Source organism: Protopterus annectens, chromosome 16.part0, assembly GCF_019279795.1.
Source record: "Protopterus annectens isolate FY-2018-M chromosome 16.part0, PAN1.0, whole genome shotgun sequence".
Classification (NCBI taxonomy): domain Eukaryota; kingdom Metazoa; phylum Chordata; order Ceratodontiformes; family Protopteridae; genus Protopterus; species Protopterus annectens.
Window position 1 is genome coordinate 315,277,810 of NC_056750.1, and position 21,526 is coordinate 315,299,335.

At 42.2% G+C, this 21,526-nt stretch overlaps 1 protein-coding gene across 10 annotated transcripts in view; it reads right to left on the reverse strand.

The window, feature by feature from the left end:
• Positions 1–21,526, reverse strand: part of CAMSAP1 (calmodulin regulated spectrin associated protein 1) — a 1,635,252-nt gene that overhangs the window by 29,647 nt on the left and 1,584,079 nt on the right. The gene's annotated exons all lie outside the window — the stretch shown is intronic.

A 21,526-nucleotide genomic window follows, 5' to 3' on the forward strand; every position in this document is an offset into this window, starting at 1 on the left:
AATGAGACACAATAAATTCTAGGACACAACTCGAGGATCCACTATTCAGGCTGGGGCCTACTGGCTTTAAATATATTCCTTTTCTAGTAAAAGCTGGACAATAATTGAGTTTTCATTTTCCAGAATGGATTTTTATCCTGCCATCTTCTTTGTAGAGCAGGACTGAATGCTTCCAATATTAGAAGCAGTACCTCTATGACAGAAAAAAGGAGAGCTGTAATTGCAGCAATCTGGCATGCATTAACCTGTTAACATAAACACATAAGTCACCAGTCACATTGTTAAAGCCACTGAAGAAATTAATGTAATTGAATGTGTTTCAAGGAAGTATCAACACACTCATGGATCTATCACATTAGTATTGCTATCTACAAGGAAATAATTTATGCAATATTCTAATCAAAGAACACAACATTATAGTAATATGACATGTAGGGAGATAAATGTGGGTGGTGCCAAAATTCCAAACCTGACACCATAATTAATACAAGGCAGCTAAAAAAAAAACATTAATTACAGTGAAAGCTACTCTACCACATCTGTACAAAAAAAATGAGAAAGATTAGTTACTGGTATGATTTGATTAAATATTTTCTTTTAAATTCTTCTGTTATGGTATGTTCTTATACAACTGTTCTGCTCATAAGGGTCCATATCATATATTAAATGTTACACATAAGCAGACTCCTAAATCACATAACAGCAAAAACAAAGGCAAAACATTTGTGTATGTCTTCATTTTCAGGAAGACTTCATGAACTAAAAAAAGTACAGGCACAAACAAGGGATTTAAAGTAACCTAACACTTTAGCAAAATAAGTACATTTTGAGTATATTCCAACCACAACTTATATAATAGATTTCAGATATAATAAATAAGGCATATAGTGCCGATATCTAAACAGTATAATACATATGTTATACATAAATCATCTCATCATGCTGTTGCAAATATATTGATGTTTTGGAAAATTTAATGCAGAATTGCGTCAACAAAGGCTGAAACAGTCTTGCCATCCAAATAGTTAGCCATGTATACACCTTATATGAAATTTATGATAAAAAACAAACTGCTACATGAACAGTCATCAATCTGCTAAGATGTTCAAAAAACAAACACACAAAAATTTTATGAAAATAAATATAAACAAAACTAAACATCATAGCTAAATACTGCTAACATAAAAGTATGTGTGTGTATATAACAGTAAAAACAGAAAAAATATATCTAGAAATAAATAAATAATGTACGAGGAGTATGTGCATATATATAAGCAGACACACCTATGACTACTATAAAAATATGCATATCTAACAGCCAAGGCAAAGAGAGTGCATAGAAAAAGGGGGTGGAGGGGAGACAAAGTTAGGAAATGTAACTAAGCCTTCTGTCCCTTAAAAAGGGTTTGAGCGACAAAGCTTCAATTAAACCCATGCCCTTGTCAGATTGTAGCAAAACAATACATTTTTGCTCAATCTTTTCAAGTGTGTTACTATTATTCCCCAACCTGATAGTGCTTGGCAAGATTTCTATGATAAAAAATACAAATCTATGGTTGGTACCTTCTTCAATAATATGTTTAGCGACAGCACTTCTGGTGTCTCCAGTGTTGCTGTAATATATATGTTCCCTAATCATATCCCTCAATGGTCTAGTAGTCATGCCAACATAGAACTTAAAACATTGAACACATTGGGCTAAATATATAACATTAGCAGTTGAACAATCAGCATAATGCCTTCTTTATTTTGCATCAGGATGTATAAAAATTATAGTTATGTACTTACCATAACTTGGCATCTGTTTTATCTGTAGTCACCATTCATCATGTTAGGGTGTTGGATCTGATATCGGATCCGAGCCGGCATACTTAGACAAACAGCTTAGCTCAAGCTCCTCCCATCCCATGATGCTCTGCTGCCCTCTAACCCCTCAGATCGAGTTTGCATAAGGAAAGAAGACAGAGCAAAACAACTACCACCAACACAGGACACCAACACCCTACTAATCTCTCAGGAAGGGGGCTGGAGGGTGGGACCATGATGAATGGTGACTACAGATAACACAGATGCCAAGTTATGGTAAGTACATAACTAAAAATCTGATGTTATCTTAGTCACCATTCCTCACGTTAGGGTCAGAGTCCCCAGCTAACTGAATCCTGGGAGACCTCAAGGAAGGACTTGCTGAAGAACCATGGAGCCAAAGGAAGCCCTTCCTCTAGAAATCAAATCCAACTTACAGTGGGAGATGAACGTGTGAGGAGAAGACCATGTTGCTGCTGCACAATTGACTATCTGCAAAACGCAGTTGAGGTAGACACCACCCTGGTGGAATGAGCCTTTACTGGTGTAGATAAGGGAACACCTTCTGAAGAGTAAATGAAGGAAATACATTCAGAAATCCAGGAGGAGACCAACTTTTGAAATTCCCTTGCCCTTTCTATTCACAGAAAAGGCTACAAACAACTGGTCTGAAAGCCTAAATTCCTTAGTCCTATGAAGATAGAAATTATGAGAGAGCCTTCACTTTCACAGAGGCTCTCTTAAGAAATCTGCCCAAACAACAGAGACCTCCAAGGCACAAACATAAGCAACCATCTAATCCAAACATAACCCACAAGACACACAGCCCACACAAACAGTGTGCCACTCAAGCTAAGCCCCTAAGGAAGTACCAAACACATTAGCCATAGGTGACTCAATTGTAAGGCACACTGACGTCCCACTCACTAGGCTAAATAAGGAGAAAGTCACGGTCAGCTGCCTGTTGGGTGCCAGGATTTGCCACATAATGCATGCACTTGGGTCTATCCACAGCAAGTACAAATATGACTCCGTCATTGTACATGTTGGTGTCGCTTTCTCTCTTGACGTCAGTGAGGCCAGAGTATATAAGACACAGCCGACGCCATGTTCTTCAGCCTTTCTTGCCCCAGATGTCAGGTGCCCCCAGAAGGAAGGCAATACATAAATTATATATATATATATATATATATATATATATATATATATATACAAACAATGCAATATATTCCAAAATCAGTAGTTGCAAGCAAATAAACCATAGAAGGATAACCCAGTCAGGTTGTATGAAGAGGGGGTTAGGCCCTATGCCTTTACCAAGTGGGGAAGGCGGGAGGGTAACTTGTACTGCAGCTGTATTAGCACTCGAACATCTACATTTATGGTAGGTACAAAACTGTACTATGTTCATCGTGCATACAGCTGCAGTAATCACAGATGGGTAGAGTCCCAAAGCTACACACAGAGTGGTAGGTACTAGTTGGAACTGGGATGAGCCAGAATGCCCTGCAACACACAGTGGCAAAGCCTGCTCTAGTTTTGGAATATAAAGGCAGGTGGTAGTGTTTTGTGAAGGTATGTACAGAACTCCAAGTGGCGGCCTCCAAAATGTCTTTGGTAGGAACTCCTCTGAGGAAGGCTGTAGAGGTAGCTGTGGCCCTGGTGGAGTGGGATCTGATGCCTGTGGGAACAGATTTCCCATGATATGAATAACAGAACCGTATGCAGTGGCCTATCCACTTTGAAATTGTCTGCTTGGTCACTGGCTTCCCTTGAGCCCCTACAGCATAGGACACAAAAAGTTGTTCTGATTTCCTGAAGGACTTTGTTCTGTCCAAATAATAGTGTAGCTGTCTATGGATGTCTAAAGAATGTAGCAACCTTTCCCCTTGGTTTTGAGGATGGGGTAAAAGGTGGGTAAGTGTATGGCTTGGTTTAAAGCTACCCTGGATACCACTTTAGGCATAAATGACAGGTTGGTGCAAAGGGAAACCCTGTCCTGATGGAAGATGAGGAAGGGCTGCACCGCCATGAGGGCCTGTAGTTCCGAAACCCTACGAGCTGAAGTGATGGCCAGAAGGAAGGCTGTTTTCCAGGACAAATATTGCAAATCTGTTGATGCAGCTGGTTCAAAAGGAGGCAATGTTAATTTTTCTAGAATGTAATTAAGATCCCAGGCTGGTATTGGTTGTTTCCTTGAAGGTCTTATATTCTTAGCCCCTCTGAGGAACTGTCGTAAGAGTGGGTGAGAAAATAAAGGTGGATCCGAGTTGAATTCTGCAGAAATGGCTGAGGCATGGATTTTTATAGAAGAAAATGAAAGTCCACTGTTCAGTAGCTCTGCTAGATACTGTAATATCTGAGGCAAATTCAGCTTTTTAGGGTCCTGGCCTTTTTTCTCATTCCAAGAGCAGAACCGTTTCCATTTTGCGGTGTAAGCCTTTCTAGTAGATGGTATTCTGGCCTCCAAAATGACATCCTGCACCTCCTTGGAAAGTAGGGTCTGTTGTGGTGTTAAGGAATTTTCCATGTAGCAAGACTGAGTGTTTTCAGCTGACCGTGAAGCGTTTTGTAGCTGTGCTGAGTCAGCAGAAGAGGCATTAGAGGTAGGGACCAGGGAGGAGTATGTGTTAGACTCCTCAGGAGCGGACACCAGTGTTGCCTTGGCCAATCTGGAGCAATCAGGATCATCTTCGGTCTGTCTGCTCTTGCTTTCAAGAGCACCTTGGGCAGAAGAGGCAGAGGTGGGAAAGCGTAAACTGTCCATGCTGTCCAACTGAATGAAAGGGCGTCCACTCTCCAGGCCTTTGGATGAAAGGTCCTTGAACAAAACTTTTCCAATTGATGATTCCTGTGGGAGGCAAAAAGATCTATGTCTGGCCTCCCCCACTCTTGTATTATCTCTGTAAACACCTGAGGATGCAACTTCCATTCGTGTGGATCTGTCATATTTCTGCTTAGATTGTCTGCCAGCGTGTTTTCCAATCCTGGCAAGTACTGTGCTTGAAGTTCAATTTGCCATTCCAGAGCCAAGTTCCAAAGAGTCATGGCTAGTCTGCACAAGGGGTATGAATGTGTTCCGCCTTGTTTGTTTATGTACCACATTACTGTGGTGTTGTCTGTTCTTATCAGTAATTGTCCTGGATGCAGGAGGTCCTTGAAAGCTATAATTGCATTTATTACTGCTAGCATTTCTTTTTGATTGATGTGAAGGTGCTTTTCCTTTTGGGACCATTTGCCCTGAATGCACCTGTCTGTCATGTGCGCCCCCCAGGCGTAGTCTGAGGCATCTGTTGTGATGACTTGGTTTGCTTGAGGCTTGCAGAAAGGGAGGCCTGTGTTTGCTTGACATGCCTGGGCCCACCATAGAAATTCCTTTTGCAAACATGGAATTATTGGTATTATTGTTTCCAAACTGTGACTGTGTTGAGACCATAGGTTTTTTAGGTACCATTGAAGTTTCCTCATATGCAGCTTTGCACATGGGATTAAAAGAATGCAAGATGCCATGAAGCCCAGAGCCTGCAGGATTTTCCTTGCAGTAAGCCTGGTACATTTTGCTAGTATTTTGAAGTACTGAGTTAGCTGCCCCTGTTTTTCTGGCATTAGATAGGCCATCTGGGTGTTTGTGTCCAAGTTGGCACCCAGGAAAGTTATTTTCTGAGATGGTGTTAGCCTGGATTTCTTTTTGTTGATTGTATATCCCAGAGAATGCATTAACCGTGTTACATAAGCCAGATGTTCCAGAAGTATGTGCTTGCTGTCCGCTTGGATCAGGCAGTCGTCCAAATAAGGGTAAATTTGTATCCCTTGAAGTCTGCAGTAGGCAATCACTGATGCCAGGCACTTTGTGAATACTCTGGGTGCAGTAGATAAGCCAAAGGGCAATGCAGAGAATTGATAGTGGATTGAACCTGCAAGAAATCTGAGGTATCTTCTGCAACTTTGTCTGATTGGGACATGCAGGTATGCCTCCTTGAGGTCCAATGTTACCAGCCAAAACTCCTTGCCCAGCATAGGAAGAAGCTGCTGTAATGTGAGCATCTTGAATTTTGGTACAGTAAAAATGTGTTTAGGATGGATAAGTCCAAAATGGGTCTCCAGTCGGTTCCTTTCCTTGGTACCAGAAAAGTCTTGAATAAAACCTTGACCTTGTTCGTGAGTAGGTACCTCTTGTATGGCTCTCATGCTTATGAGCTTTAAAATTTGTAGTTGTGCCTCTGCCCTTTGATTGTGTGGCAGATTTGGCATGCCTCTCAGTTTTGGAAGAGTGTGGAATAGAAATTTGTAGCCTCTGTTTATAACGTCCAGGATCCATTTGTCTGTTGTGACAATATGCCAATTTCTTGCAAATAATGCTAGCTTTCCTCCCAAAGGTGCTGCCAGCTGAGACCTGCTTGGCATGGAAATGAGGGAGTCATTGGGTTTGTTTTCTGTATTGTTGTGCACTGTCTTCGCCACCTCTTGGTGCTGGAGTTTGCCATTGTCGGCCTCTATATGATCCTTGTGATTGCCCTCTGCCCCTTGTGCGTCTGTATCTACCTCTTTGGAACTTGTCAGTGGCTGGAAAGGACCAGTTTTTAGAAGGCCAATTTCTGCTAAAACGTGGTGGTTGGACCTGTAAAAAAGCTTTGACAGTTTGCATAGATTTGGCTTTTTCTTCCATTTTCCGTAATATCTCCTCAGCATTAGTACCAAACAGCACATCCTTTTGTAAAGGAGCATCTAGAAGTTTAGCTTTCACATGATCAGGCAAGCTTTGTTCCCTAAGCCAGGCATGTCTACGAATGACTGATCCTGTAGCAGCCGCTCTACTTGAGGCCTCTAGGGCATCATAGCCACATTGTAAGGTGTGTTTACCCACTTGCTCTGCACTATGCATCATATCCTGTAACTCCTTTAAATCTGGTTGTTCAGGTTGAGACATTTTATTCCTTAATTGTGATAACAGGAACTGTTGATATTTAAGCATATGAAACTGACAATTTAAGGCCCTCATGGCAAGGGTGGCGAGGTATATACCTTTCTCCCCACCTTTCTAAAGATCTTGACTCTCTTTCAGCAGGAAGTGGATTCTTGGCAGTAGAGGCCTTCAATCCCTTGGGGCCTTGAGAAATGGTCTCAGGGTCAGCATTATGGCTTTTGTAGAGAAATTGGTGAGAGTTAGGAACTCTGTAGTACCTATCAGGTTTGACTGGTGCAGGAGGCAGGGAATCTGGGTTAAGGCAAGCCTCCGAATAAACATCATCAAGTATGTCCAAAACAGGAGGTATCGCCAGAGGCCTGTGTTGAGGTAACAAAAGAAATTCCCTAAGTCTTTTCTTGGAATCAGAAAAGTCTTGGCTTTCCCAATGGAAGTATTCCCTTAAAGTGTGCAAGGTTTCCCCAAAGGAAAAATCCTCAGGAGGAGATACAGAAGGAATGGACTGCTCTGCATCCGAATCTTCAAAAGGGGAGTAAGAGAGTTCCTCTACATCAGAATGTTCTGATAAAATAGAGCCCTGATCAGAAGAGGGAGAATCTTCCTCCACTCTGGGTCTCTTGTCTGGAGGGGGTTGAGAACCCCTGATAAGAGTAATCAAATCCTCAGTCATTTTCAGCATCTGTTTTTTTTAGGCATGGGGCCTGGAGAAGGGCCCTGTGCAACAGGCCTCTTGGGATGCCTGGCTGCTTTGGATTTAGTAAAGGCCTTAATAGAAAAAGAAGATGAGAGTCTAAAGACACCATGGGTGGAAGTGGACCTGTCCACATTAGGAGGTTCAACATTAGCAATGGCTTCAGTTGTAGTCTGGGAAAGGGCAGAGATACCTGCGGTCTCAGGTACAGAGGACACCGCCAAGGAAGTGTCGTCGGTAGTCAGGGACTGCAAAGGCGTCTCGCTGAGAACCGGACCACGTGTAGCCGGTTTTGGCGTGGTGTCAGTCCTTGTCCTTGTGTTTTTTGGACAAAAAGGTAGTCGGAGTCTCCGACGACATTTTATAATCAAAGGCTTTTCCAAAAAAGTGTTGGGCGAACTCCGCCCGACGCTTAATAGTGCGTTTATTGAAAGTAGCGCAAAAGCGACAGCCCGAGACGTCGTGGTCTGGGCCTAAACAAGGTATGCAGAGGGAATGGAAATCCTTATGCGGTATTTGCTTCCCACAAGAAATACAATTATTAACTTTTTCTGACATCGGTCTGAGGCAAGAAAAGTTTCCCCAACAGGGTACTTAGCTTTAATGAAGACTTCGGTTTCCAATTTTTTTCGTAATTCAGGAGCTGGCCGACCGGCACTTGCGAACTGCTTCTGCTTCGGGCACCGCACGGCAAAAAAGACTGAAGAACATGGCGTCGGCTGTGTCTTATATACTCTGGCCTCACTGACGTCAAGAGAGAAAGCGACACCAACCGACGCCGGACCTAGACTTTGGAATTCGACCGACCGAGGACCCGCCTGATGGCAGAGAACCCATCTGTGATTACTGCAGCTGTATGCACGATGAACATCCACACCTGCCGAGGCAAGAAAGGTGCAATGAGGATCAATTGCATCTTGAAGCTTCTGGCTTTCTGAAGTACTCCGGGAATTAAAAGCAATGAGGGAAAAGCATACAGGAGACGCAAAGGCCAATCATGAGCGAACGCATCCCTGGGGGATTCCCCCTCTGGGGGGATTAATGCAAAGAAATTGCTGCACTTGTGGTTGAGGAGATGCAAACAGATCGCAGCTCGGATATCCCCACCGACGGAAAATCTGTTGAGCCACCACTGGATTCAGGGACCGCTCGAGAGGGGTCAGAATAGAGCTGCTCAACTTGTCCGCCAACACGTTGGATGCTCCGGGAATGTGTGTTGCAATGAGAAAGCTCCCCGTGGACATCACCCATTCCTAAACCCTTATGGCCTTGTGACAAAGCAGATAAGAATCTGTGCCCCCTTGCTTTATATACCAAACAACCACCATGTTGTCTAATAGAACTGCAATCGTTCCCCAAGAGAGGCAATCCTGAAAAGCTTGCAACGATAGAAGGACTGCTCTCATCCTCACAAACTTGATGTGCAGCTTGGTCTCTGAGGAGGACCACGTCCCTTGGACAGTCTTTCCTTGGAAATGCCCCCCCCCCCCCAGGAGGGAAGTGTCTGTAGTGACCGTGGCCATAGGAATTGGCGGAGAGAAGGACCTGCACGCTAAGAGGTCCAGTGAGCGAATCCACCACAAAAGATGCTTTCAACACACTGGGGTGAGGTGAATGGTGAACAACAAGGGATGTAGAAATGCTGACCATAGAACTGCAAAGGTCCACTGTAGAACTATCATGTGGTACCGTGCCATCGGAACCAAGAAAATGGTAGCTGCCATGGACCCTAGAGCCCTGAGAATGTGTGAAGCCAGAGGACACGTTTGCTCCAGCAGAACTTGAACATGGGCGCGTATTAAAGACACCTGGAGAAGAGGAAGAGGTGCAATCTGCAAGGTGGTATCCAACATAGTGCCTATGAACTCCAGAATTTGAGTAGGAATCAAGGAGGACTTGGCCAGGCTTACCATAATCCCCAAATGATGGAACAGGGAGAGTAAGGTATGTATGTTGTCTAATAGCTGATGCTTTGTAGGGGCCATTAAGAGCCAATCGTCCAAATAGGGAAATATCTAAAGTCCCTGCAGCCGGAGATGAGCTGCCACCACCGCCATGCATTTGGTGAACACCTGGAGGGGTGTGAGGTGAGACCAAAGGGCAGGGCCCTGAACTGAAAGTGATCGTCTCCCAAGGGAAAGTGGAGAAATCTCCGGGACCATCGATCAATCTTTATATGGTAGTACACGTTCTGGAGATCCACTGAGCACATCCAGTTGTTGCTGTGCAAAAGGGGCACAATTGACTGCACAGTGACCATCTTAAACTTCTACTTCTGTACAAACAGGTTTAGGCGACTGAGGTCCAGAATAGGACATAGGTCTACTATTCTCTTTGGAACTAAAAAGAAGTGGGAATAAGTTCTGGATCCTCTCTGCCCTGTGGGGACCGCTTGGATGTCTCTTTTTTGAAGAAGGTTCGCAACCTCCTGTTGGGCCAACTTTTTCTAATTCAGTGGCACGTCCGGAAGAGTTCTGGTTTTCGGGGGGACTTCCAAAAGGGGAATGCAATAGCCCCTGGATATAATGGTTAGCACCCATTGATCATTTGTAATATTTGCCCAGGTTAGAGGGTGCATAGATAACCGACCCCCAACTGCCAACAGGGAAGGACAGTCGGGCAACATCTCAGGGATGCTGAAAAGGTTTCTTAGAGAATGCCTCCCTAGAACCTTGATTCTGCAAGCCTCCTCTGCCTCTAGTGTGATGTCTGCCATTGAAACCTTTTCCCTGTCCCCTGAAAGGAATCATCTTGAACATCCTGGAAGGAAGATTGTGCCTTCTGAAACCACATTTTCTTATTCCCCTTCTGGGTATTAGAAAAGGACCTTGGAGGGGTAGAAAATCTGATCCCGACAGCCAACGTTTTCCCTTCCTGTTCACTGCAGGTCAACGTCTCTTTAACGCTGGGACCAAAGAGAGTGGAACATCAAAGGGGGCATTGATAAATGACATCTTGAAGGCCTCTGGAAACTCACTTAGGCACAGCCAGGCATGATGCCTAATAGCAATGCCTGAACCCGCTGCCCATGAGGACCCTTCCACTGCATTGGAAATTAGCCTCATGGACGAATTAGCAACGGAATGAAGGGTGGCCAGCTTGGGAGAAACCACCATAAATTCCTCCTCAGACATGGACCCCATGAGGAAAGCTGACAGCTCCTTAATCAAATCCCTCTGGAGATGGTAAAATGAGCAAGATAATTTAAGGCTCGCAGGCTAAAGGAAGCCGAAGCGAACACCCGCTTTCCAAATCTGTCCAGAGCTCTCTATTCACAATTGGGAGGGTGGACAGAAGAACCTTGCTCCACCAACTCCTTTTTGGTGGCAGCGGCCACTACAACAGCATCAACCGGGACCGCCTTGGACCAGAAGGTTTTATCCTCTGGGGAGCTGAGAAACTTGTCCGCTTTCATAGGCACTGGCTCCATGGTATCTGGGTCCTACCAAGCCCTGTTGGCTACGAGACTGAAAAGAGGGTCAGCTGGGGGCGACATCCAAGAGGCAGATGGACCCGTTCTGAAAGCCTCCAGAAATATGGTTTCCTCAGAGAACGGAGTATGGGCAGACCAACTGCCTTCAGCCTTGAGGATCTCAAGTATGTCTCCAAAGGAGACATCCTCGGGCATCCATATCTTCAGTTAAAGACTCCATGTGGGAGTCGAGATGTCTCCTCTTACATGTCCTCTTCCTAGGAACTTCCTCCACTGGAGGCTGCGGGGAAGACTTGGAAGAGGAGGGGACCCCTATGGGGGAGACTCCCCCATGGAGGCTAGACCAGACGGGCTGACCAGAAGCAGGATGAAGAGGTCCGCTCAGATACTGGGGTTGGATAGGATGACCGTGGACAGGGGAGGCAGTTCTGATAGCAGAGAAGGACCTTTTTGCCACCCAGAAAGCAGAGGGACTGGTGGAGGTTCTGCCCCTTCTCCTGCTGATAATACAGCCGAAGAGAGAGTAGATCCCCCCACTCCACTGGACAGCACCGGACCAGAGCTGTCGAAAGCCGAAGCGCCTAGGAGCAGAGACCGGTCTGATAAATGTGGACCCGAATCTAACCCCATGGACCCCCGATCAGCAGCCTGGCCCAGAGGGATGGCCTGTCCTGGGGGTGCAGAAACAGAGCCAACTGCCAATCCCGATGGGGTAGGGACCAAAGTGTGGCCTGAAACTCCCATTGCCTCCGCACTGTGCACCAGTCCTTGGGAATCCAAACCAAAGGTCGGATGAACAGCGGTTAAGTGGGGAGTGGGGGACTGGTTCCCCGAAGCCAAAAGCCTGAACTCCATCTGAGCTTTTAGAAAGGACCTGATCATCCTGTCCATATCCATGGGAAAAACACTCCTGGATGAGATTGAGGACCTGACTGGGGAGCCATGTCTGGACTCAGAGGATCTCCTTTTGTGCTCCCTCGAATGAAACTTGAGAGGAGGTGAAAACATCTGCTCTACTCTCAATGGATCTTAGGGAAACTTTTCTACTAGAATAGGCTCCAACACAGGTCTCGGAACCGAGAGAACCAGTGGATTTGAGGCAACTGTTCTCAAATCTCTCAGATTCGAGACATTCGGATCCGTAGTCAACACACCCATCTTCGGATCTGTGGGTCTCGAATCCGGAACCTTGTATCCGGGGGTGGAAACAGATAGTGTTGGATGCAAAAACCTGGAGTCCGAGCCAGGGGTGGACTTCCTAGAGACTCTGGGACCCAAAGCTCTCGGATCTGACACTGCCCTGGCTGGAGTCAGATCCGAGGACTTGGGATCCGACAGATGAGGTCGCTTGGAAGGGACCTCCTCACCTGGAGGAACCTTCTTCGCCCTTGAAGGACCCGCTTTGGTCAGGGTAGCAGTGACCAAGGGGCCCCCCTAACTAAGCCTTTAATCAGCAATTTGTTTCAGCGGTCGACCAGGGCTCTGGGGTTGAAGGCAATGCAAATACCGCACTCAACATCCAGATGGTCGCAGCCGAGACAATAGAGACACTCCTTCTGTGAGTCGGAAACAGGCATTTTCCGACTACACGAGGAGCATCTTTTGAAACCCAAGGGTTTGTTCACCATGGTTCAAACTCCAACAACACTGCCAAACGAAAATCCGAGCACAAGAATCCAAACACGTGCAGGGTACGAAAACCCAAATAATCAGTCCGAGACTGCTACAACCAAATTAGACAAAACTCCTAAGAATACTAATAATCAAATCAATAATCACAACAAGAAGCTACCTTAATAAAGGTTATAACAAAGGCTATAACACTCAAAGGAAAAAAAAATGGTGCCAAATGACAACATCAAAACCAGGAGGGGGGGAGGTAACAACTACAACAACAGTTGAACCACTACTACCAAAGGGAAACCTAAATAAGAGGGAAAAACCCCAAAACAAAGAACCTACTTACTACCCACGAGTAGCTGAGCAATCTGCGTCTGCCTAGATCAAGCGGCAAATGAGTTCTGAGGGGTTAGATGGCAGCAGAGCATCATGGCAGGGGAGGAGCTTGAGTTAAGCTGTTTCAGTATGCCGGCTTGGATCTGATATAAGATCCAAGACCCTAAAGTGAGGAATGGTGACTAAGATAACATCAGATCATTCTTACTGGCAATACACTTGCAAAAATGGCAATTTCTACAACCAAATGTTCCCTGTCTCTCAGAAACAGTTTTGCTGGTTACCATCCCAGTTCTATGGCAAAGACTACATTTTAATGATTTCAAATTTTTATAAGTAACTTTTGGATATGTCCCCAAAACTTGTTCATTATTTACATACATACCAAATGATATAGGCATCCAATATATAAGCGATTTCTTGTGGAGTCATAGTGATTTTGATAATGGACGCATACAGACTATATGTATGTTGATGAAACTGGTGCTTACCAATAAAATATTTGTGTTTGAAGGGAAATTTTACATTCAGCAATATGGAGTGGCCATGGGCACATTATGCGCCAACTCCTATGCCAATACTGTAACGGCACAATGGGAAGATGCTGTGTTGTTGAATAATGTTACTTATAGCAGAAATGTGTTACATTATAGTCGTTTTGTGGATATATTTTTTATCTGGAGAGGCTCCACAGATTTGAGCAGTTTGTTTCTTTTTTAAAATGAGAGTACCTCTTTCTTGAAGTTTACTACACGTACATCTCTTTATGAGATTGATTTTTTGGATGTCAAGCAAATGTGAGAAGGGCATGTCCTGCACACTCAGGTTTATAGGAAAGACTGTAGGAAGAACAACCTTTTAACATGTTCTAGTATACATCCTATATATGTATTCAAAAATATTTTGAAAGGACAGTCTCTGTGTACTTCTAGACTTACCACCAAAGACAGTACAATGTTCCAGCAAGTAGCCTTATTAAAGAAAGAGTTTGGGGATACAGGATATACTGAGGCTAAATGTGATGAATATTTAGAAATGGCCCATAGGGAAAGGGAAGGTAGAGGTAAAGCTTACTTTTCAGAAAGGAATATGCCACTGGTTAACAGGATGGATGGTTATCGCAAAAAAGAATGTAGATTATGTCTACCTTATACCTCTGACAATAAGAAAGTTATGGATATTACATGTAAGAACTGGCATGTCCTAACAGTAAATAGTGGGATAGAGCAAGTTGTGGGGACATATCCAAAAGTTATTTACAAAAATTTGAAATCATTAAAACGTAGGCTTTGCCATAAAACTGGCATGATAACCAGCAAAACTATTTCTAAGAGACAAGCAACATTTGGTTGCAGACATTGCCATTTTTGCAAGTATATTGCCAATAAGAACGTTTTTATACATCCTGATACAAATAAAGAATATGTTTTTAAGCATTATGCTGATTGTTCAACTGCTAATGTTATATATTTACCCAAATGTGTTCAATGTTTTAAGTTCTATGTTGGCATGACTACTAGACCATTGAGGGATAGGATTAGGGAACATATATATTATAGCAACACTGGAGACACCAGAAATGTTGTCGCCAAACATATTGTTGAAGAAGGTACCATCCATAGATTTGTATTCTTTATCATAGAGATATTGCCAAGCACTATAAGGTTGGAAGGCTGGGGAATAATAGGAACACACTTGAAAAGATTGAGCAAAAATGTATTGTTTTGCTACAAGCTGACAAGGGCATGGGCTTAAATGAAGCTTTGTCACTCAAACCCTTTTTAAGGGACAGAAGACTTAGTTACATTTGCTAACCTTGCCCCCCCCCCTCTTTTTCTATACACTCTCTTCATAGTTGTAGGTGTGTCTGCTTATATATATGCACATACTCATTCATTCATTATTTATATATGTATGTGTATATATATATATATATATATATATATATATATATATATTCCAAATAAAGCCAAGCAGCAGAGACAACCATGCAGCATAAAAAACACCAGAGAGTCAGTTAAAAAAAAGTAGAACTTTAATGTGCACACTGGTAAGCGCTTTCACTTGTAGCTTCTTCAGACCATTAAAGAAATTTTATATATAGATATATATATATATATATATATATATATATATATATATATATTCTGTTTTACTGTTATATACACATATTTTGTATGTTAGCAGTATTTAGCTATGATGATTAGTTTTGTTTGCGTTTGTTTTTTGAACATCTTAGCAGACCGATGAGTGTTTATGTAGCAGTTTTTTGTTTTTTATTGTAAATTCATATAAGATGTATACTTCGTTAACTATGTGGATGGCAAGACTGTTTCAGCCTTTGTTGATGCAGTTCTGCATTAAATTTTCCAAAGCATCAGTATATTTGCAACAGCATGATAAGATGATTTATGTATAACATATATATATATATATATATATATATATATATATATATATATATATATATATATATATATATATACTGTTTAGATATCTGCACTATATGCCTTATATATTATATCTGAACTCTATTATATAAGTTGTGGTTAGAACATACTAAAAATGTACTTATTTTCCTAAAGTGTTAGGTTACTTTAAATCACTTGATTTCCGCTAATTATTTAATTGGAGGGAAAAAGGTTGCTAGCAGTGAATAGTTTAACAGTATTTAAAATGTTTAGGCTTATGACAGAATTTTATGTCTGATGAAGCGTAGGAGTACTACGTGAAAGCACTTACATGTTTTTTACTAAATAAATTGTTTGGTTTTATGCCGTGCATGTCCTTTGCCCACTTGGATTTCTTCCATTAAAAAAAGTAGGTTCCCTTCAATAATGGAGTGGACTACAACGTAAATTATCATCCCCATCACAAATGCATATGTATCAGTAAAAAGTCATAAAACATAAACGTTCAGCATCCATGTGTATGCTTCTTACCTCTCTTATAAGCAACAGTTATATGGGAAAAGGTCATAACATGCTTCAGGGGTTAGAAGGAAAGGACATATACACCAGTGCAATAATAGGTGGGAAAGCCCTTGGTGACCCAGAGGAAGTAAACAATGGGAAAAAAAAAGTACTGTGGACTTCAGCAAAGAATGAAAACACTCCCTCCCCCTTTACAGTATATGTCTTATATAGACTTCAGGAAAAAGAAAACAATCAATGGCATATCAATAAAAAAATAATAATCTGCATCACATTTAAGGATTCATTTTCTTTTTTACCATACTTTCATTTTTGATTTCCACAAGATCATTGTTAGAGGTTCCAGAAACATGCACCATGACCATCCTAAACCAAACAGAAAGCTAATCAGCTGGACCTGCAGAGGACAGTTATCCACCCATAATGAGAATGTCTTCCATTTTGTAGAATATAGCTCGCCAAGTGGAAGGACTACAGGTAGTTGTGAGTCTAGGACCAAGACTTGTCAATCTGAGGAACATTTAGAAGGTTTAATGCTATTTAGGCACTGAACATAGCAATTTGCCAGTGAGAAAAGTTAGGAATGTAAGCCATCTCAATTGGCTGATAACAGAATAGTGCAGATTTCAGGAGGTGAAAATGGTGTCTCATTAAGGTGCATGATGTTACAATGTGCACTTGAAAGCATACAAACTCCAGAGGGTGGGACTAGGAGCAAATTCTGAAGTGTACCAAGCTGGGAATGCCAAAAGAAGCAAGTAAACACAGAGGGTTTTCAAAGTCAGATATGGGAGGATGATGTTGCTGTCAAATACTGGGGTGGAGGGGGGATATATATTTACATGATAAAGAACCACAATACACCATCTTGTTGAACCAGACTGTGGCTTCAAACAGAAGCATTCATGTACAGCTGTTCAACAAAAAACATACCCAGACTGGCACTTGTTACATACTTTCAAAATTCCAGATAAGATCTGTCCAGTTCAAAATTACGGGATGAGTATAACCTACATAGATCAGTCTGTGCAACAATGTCAGCACTGCATGTTAATTACAGTACAGGCTTTATTCCAGCAGAGAGGAAAGCAGCAACAGTAATTCCCTTGCACAAAGGGGGTCCCATCAATTGATCCTGGGAATTATAGACCCATAAATAAGCCTAACCAGCCTTATCTGCAAAGCCATGGAGATAATCATCAGGTAGCAACTGAATGTGCCAAAAAACTAAAGAATATAAGGTGAAGGACCAGATGAGAAGGCAAGAAATGTGGAAAATGCATAAATATAGTTGCAAGTGTAGGAAACTCTTAGAACAAACTCATGTTGATTGGGATCAAATGCAGGAATGGATAAGGAGAGGAATTTAAACCAAAATAAAACATGGTTAATATTGGCAGCCCAATATAATGGGCTATGTACACATTAGTTTACAAAGTCCATTGAACACGTGGGAGAATGAGACAAATGTAGCTTTTGTAAAACAGAATTGGAAATACTTGCACATCTTGTTGCTGGTTGTGACATACTAATGTCAGAAAGACTGTATACTGAAAGGCATAATAATGTAGCAAGATTGTTGTAATGGGCCTTGTGCAAATATTATAATACTTAAGTAGCTGAAAAACACTGGAAACATGAGCCACAAAGCATCACAGAAAATGATGCCAAGTTTATATCATATGGGATCATCCATTACCAACAGTTCAAAAATAGATGCGAGAAAACCAGATATAGTCGTCCATGAAAAGAAGACAAAAGCAGCATTGATTATTGAAATTGCTACGCCTAGTGACTATATGTACAGAGAGAGACAAAGTCATAAAATACCAGGATTTGCAGGCAGAAACATGGACAATGTGGAAGAAAGATACCCAGACAGTGTCAGTGGTAGTAGGAGCAGCAGGTTTCATAAAAAAGAATTTACAACCATACTTAGATATGTTACCGATATATGTAACTCCATACAAATTGCAGGAGTCATTATTGGGCACATTGCAGATGCTCCAAAGAGCTCATCTGGCTAACATCAAAGATTGAAACAATACTAATTTCATGAACTTTAATTATACCTTGACTTACGAATGGGATCCCTTCCCGTCGTAGTATTAGAAACCCAAAAAACTTGGAGAAATTAAAAAAGAGAGAGACCGTATCAAAGACATAGGTGACCTTCAAACTCTTGACCCAACTCAGTTTGGCTTCGTTAAGGGTAGATCATGCTTAATAAACCTTGTGGACTTCTTTGAGAATGTCACCAAAGCCCTGGATGAAGGCAAAACAATACATATAGCCTATCTTGATTTAGCCAAGGCTTTTGAGAAAATCCCCCACTCAGGCATCATTAAGAAACTCACCCAGCTGGGAATTAACCTGTATGTCACTAGATGGGTAGCCAACTGGCTCAATGACAGAACGCATACAGTCAAAGTTGGGGATTTCACCTCTACCAGCAGACCAGTTACCATTAGTGCACCACAAGGATCTGTGCTGGGCCTTCAACTGTTTGGAATCCATTTCTTAGACGTCCAGGAGAAAACAGATGGCCTGTGGCTAGTAAAAAGTTTGCTGATGACTGCAAACTGGGTGCAATCATATGATGGTGACACCCTACAGAAAGGGCTTACACAGGCAAATGACTGGTGCCAAAGCCGTGGACTTAAACTAAACACAAAAAAATGCATTATCATCCCTTTCAGCAAAGGGGAAGTCCCTGAAAATTACAATATTAACAGTACCCCCCCTTAGCTCAAACCCTGTGGTGAGAGATTTGGGAACACAGGTTGATAGCAAGCTTAACTTGAATCACCATCTGTCCTGCGTGGTAAGGAAGACCTTCTATGCTGCACATTTCATAAGTGAAGAAGGTTACAACTCCTCTGTACTAATCCCTCATCAGACCACTAATACAGTACAACACTCCTTTCTGCATGCACCTCACCAGACACCTGCAGCAGCTGGAGAGACCTCAGAGGTTTCTCACCAAGAAAATATAGAGCCTTCAACACATGACCTAAATGGACAGACTGAAGGCCCTGTCACTGTACTCTGTATCTTATTGACTGCTGAGAGGCGACTTGTTCCTGGCCTACAGAGCAGTCTTGGACCCTGCCCTAATGGAAATGCTGCACGTCCGCAAGTCAAATGGGACAAGATTCACTAAATCTAGGGATTTTAACCTAGCCTGCAACATTAACAGGACATGCTGGAGAGACAGACATGTCTCCCAGAGATTGCCATTCCTCTGGAACAAACTCTCAATTCACGTAAAACAGAGCTGCTCAATGACCCTATTTAAGTATAACTTATACAACGGGATGGGAGACCGTAAATTTACCCCGGGGGTGTCACTTATGTCCCTCTTGGATAAGGGCAATTGGTGCTGATCATAGACATGCGGTGCAAATACAGACCATACAACTTGGTCAATAAGAGAACAAGGGTATAACATGGCTATGCTTATAAAGGTCCCAGGGCCAACAGCCTAGTAACTTCCTATGACCCCATGAACAACAAAGACACTGAGGTCAAGCTTTCAGCATCCATGAAGTGTTTATTCAGATTGCCTCCAAAAAACAAAACAAAACAAAAAAAAAGGTGTACCACATGACATGTGGCAAAATACCATATTTAGACCTATACACCCCATCTGGAATGACTCCCTTTTTTTAGTTACAAAATTCATACTCATTTTATAAGGTAGTATGCACCTCACTATACTAATCATTTAAAATTAGCCTTAGTTCTACACTAAGCATGCCAGACAAAGAAGCAACAGTAGGTCAAACATGAAAGAACCATATCAAAGAGCTGGATTTATCCTCTGTTAAAATTTATTAGATCTGTCTGACCTCCAAAAAAAAAACAAACTTTATAATCATTCAGCTTAGAAACATCCTATGTCCAACTGATCTCAAAGAAACCATTTGGGTAATTCAGCCTGAAAATCCTAGATCTGGCTGGCCTCCAAGGCCAACATTTATCATTTTTCATCTCTGAAAACACTACGTTCAGCTGACCTCAGAGAATTTCCTTTAGGCACACCTAGCTGACCTCAATGGATATCCACACAGATGAATAAGGGAAGACTTACCACAGACCCAGGCAACTACAGACCCATAAGTCTGAACAGCCGCATATACAAACCCATGGAAAGACTTATTATGGAATTAATCAATCAGGATTAAAGAGAACCTCCGAAGACTGGACCCATCTCCATTTGGATTTGTCAAGGGCAAGAGATGCTTACTCAACCTGGTGCATTTTTTCTAAAAGGTCACCAAAGCAATGGATAAAGGCAAAATGGTACACACTGCATACCTTGATCTGGCCAAAACTTTTGACACAATTCCCCACCCAGGCATAGTACAGTGTCTTAGAGCATCCCCGGGTGACTCCCACTCTCAGGGGACTAGAGGGAAACACTTGCTGCATTTGGTGCTGTGGAAACTGGCAAAGAGATTGCAGCAAGGTTAGCCCAATGACTTAAAATCTGCTCCGTTACTAATGGATTGAGGGAACACTCGTGAATATGTACAACTGACCTGCTCAACCTGTCCACAAGGATACTGGTTTCCCCAGAATCTGCATTGCTATAGATATCACCCATTTCCACACTCCCATAAACTCTCAAGTACAAATAGTTTATTTAGTTAATTAGGTAGATGAATGTGTGCTCTTGTTCTATTGCCCTTAAAACTGTGTCCCATTCTCTGATTATGTCCTCCTCCACATTGTTCCACATGAGTTTCTTGAAAAACTTTAGTCCCCTAGGAATCATACCTTTTTCCAGTACTGTTCTTTAGGTAAATTTCTTCCCAGTATAGTCCTTTCAGTCTTTTTAGTTATTTCACGAGTAGGAGAAAAGTACAGTTGTGTACACTTACCATAAATGTAGATGTTCGAGTGTATTCACTGTTGCAGTCATTACATTTGGGTAATCTGCTGGCAGGTTGCCCTCAGTCGGCCTGAATAACCAAGTCTTGGGTCCTGTGTCTGTTGCGGTTTCCTCTTCCATGACGTCAGGTCATCAGGGGTATAAAATATGCAGCCGACGCCATTTTATTCAGTTTTTCTTGGCCCAGATGTCAGGTTCCCCCCAAATGGGGAGCAAAAAAAAAAATATATATATATATATATATATACATATATATATATATATATATATATATATATATATATATATATATATATATATATATATATATATATATATATAAATAAATAAACAGAAATATGTATAAATGCACTTTTAGCAACATAAACTTTACCTTCATCTAAAAGAAAATACACCACAAAGGCTTTAGTGTATAGTGAAGGAAAGAAAAGGTATAGAAAGGGGGATGGTGGGTGGGTAACCCAGACTGCAACAGTGAATACACTCAAACATCTACATTTATGGTAAGTGTACACAACTATACTATGTTCTTCGTGTTTCACTGTTGCAGTCATTACATTTGGGTAGAATCCCAAAGCTATGGATGGGAGGATGGAACTAAACAGCATTAGGAGCGGCTATAAGGCTCTGCAGAACTGCAGTGGCAAAGCCTGCCCTGGATTTGGAGAAGAGAGGCAAATGATAATACTTTGTGAAGGTATGAACAGAGCTCCAAGCAGCAGCTTCTAGAATGTCTTTGGTTGGAACCCCTCTGAGAAAAGCTGCTGAAGTAGAGGCAGCCCTGGTGGAATGTGATCTGATCCCCTTGGGCACAGGTTTACCATGGTGCAAGTAGCAGAAACGAATGCAGTGGCTTATCCACTTAGAAATAGTCTGCTTTGATATA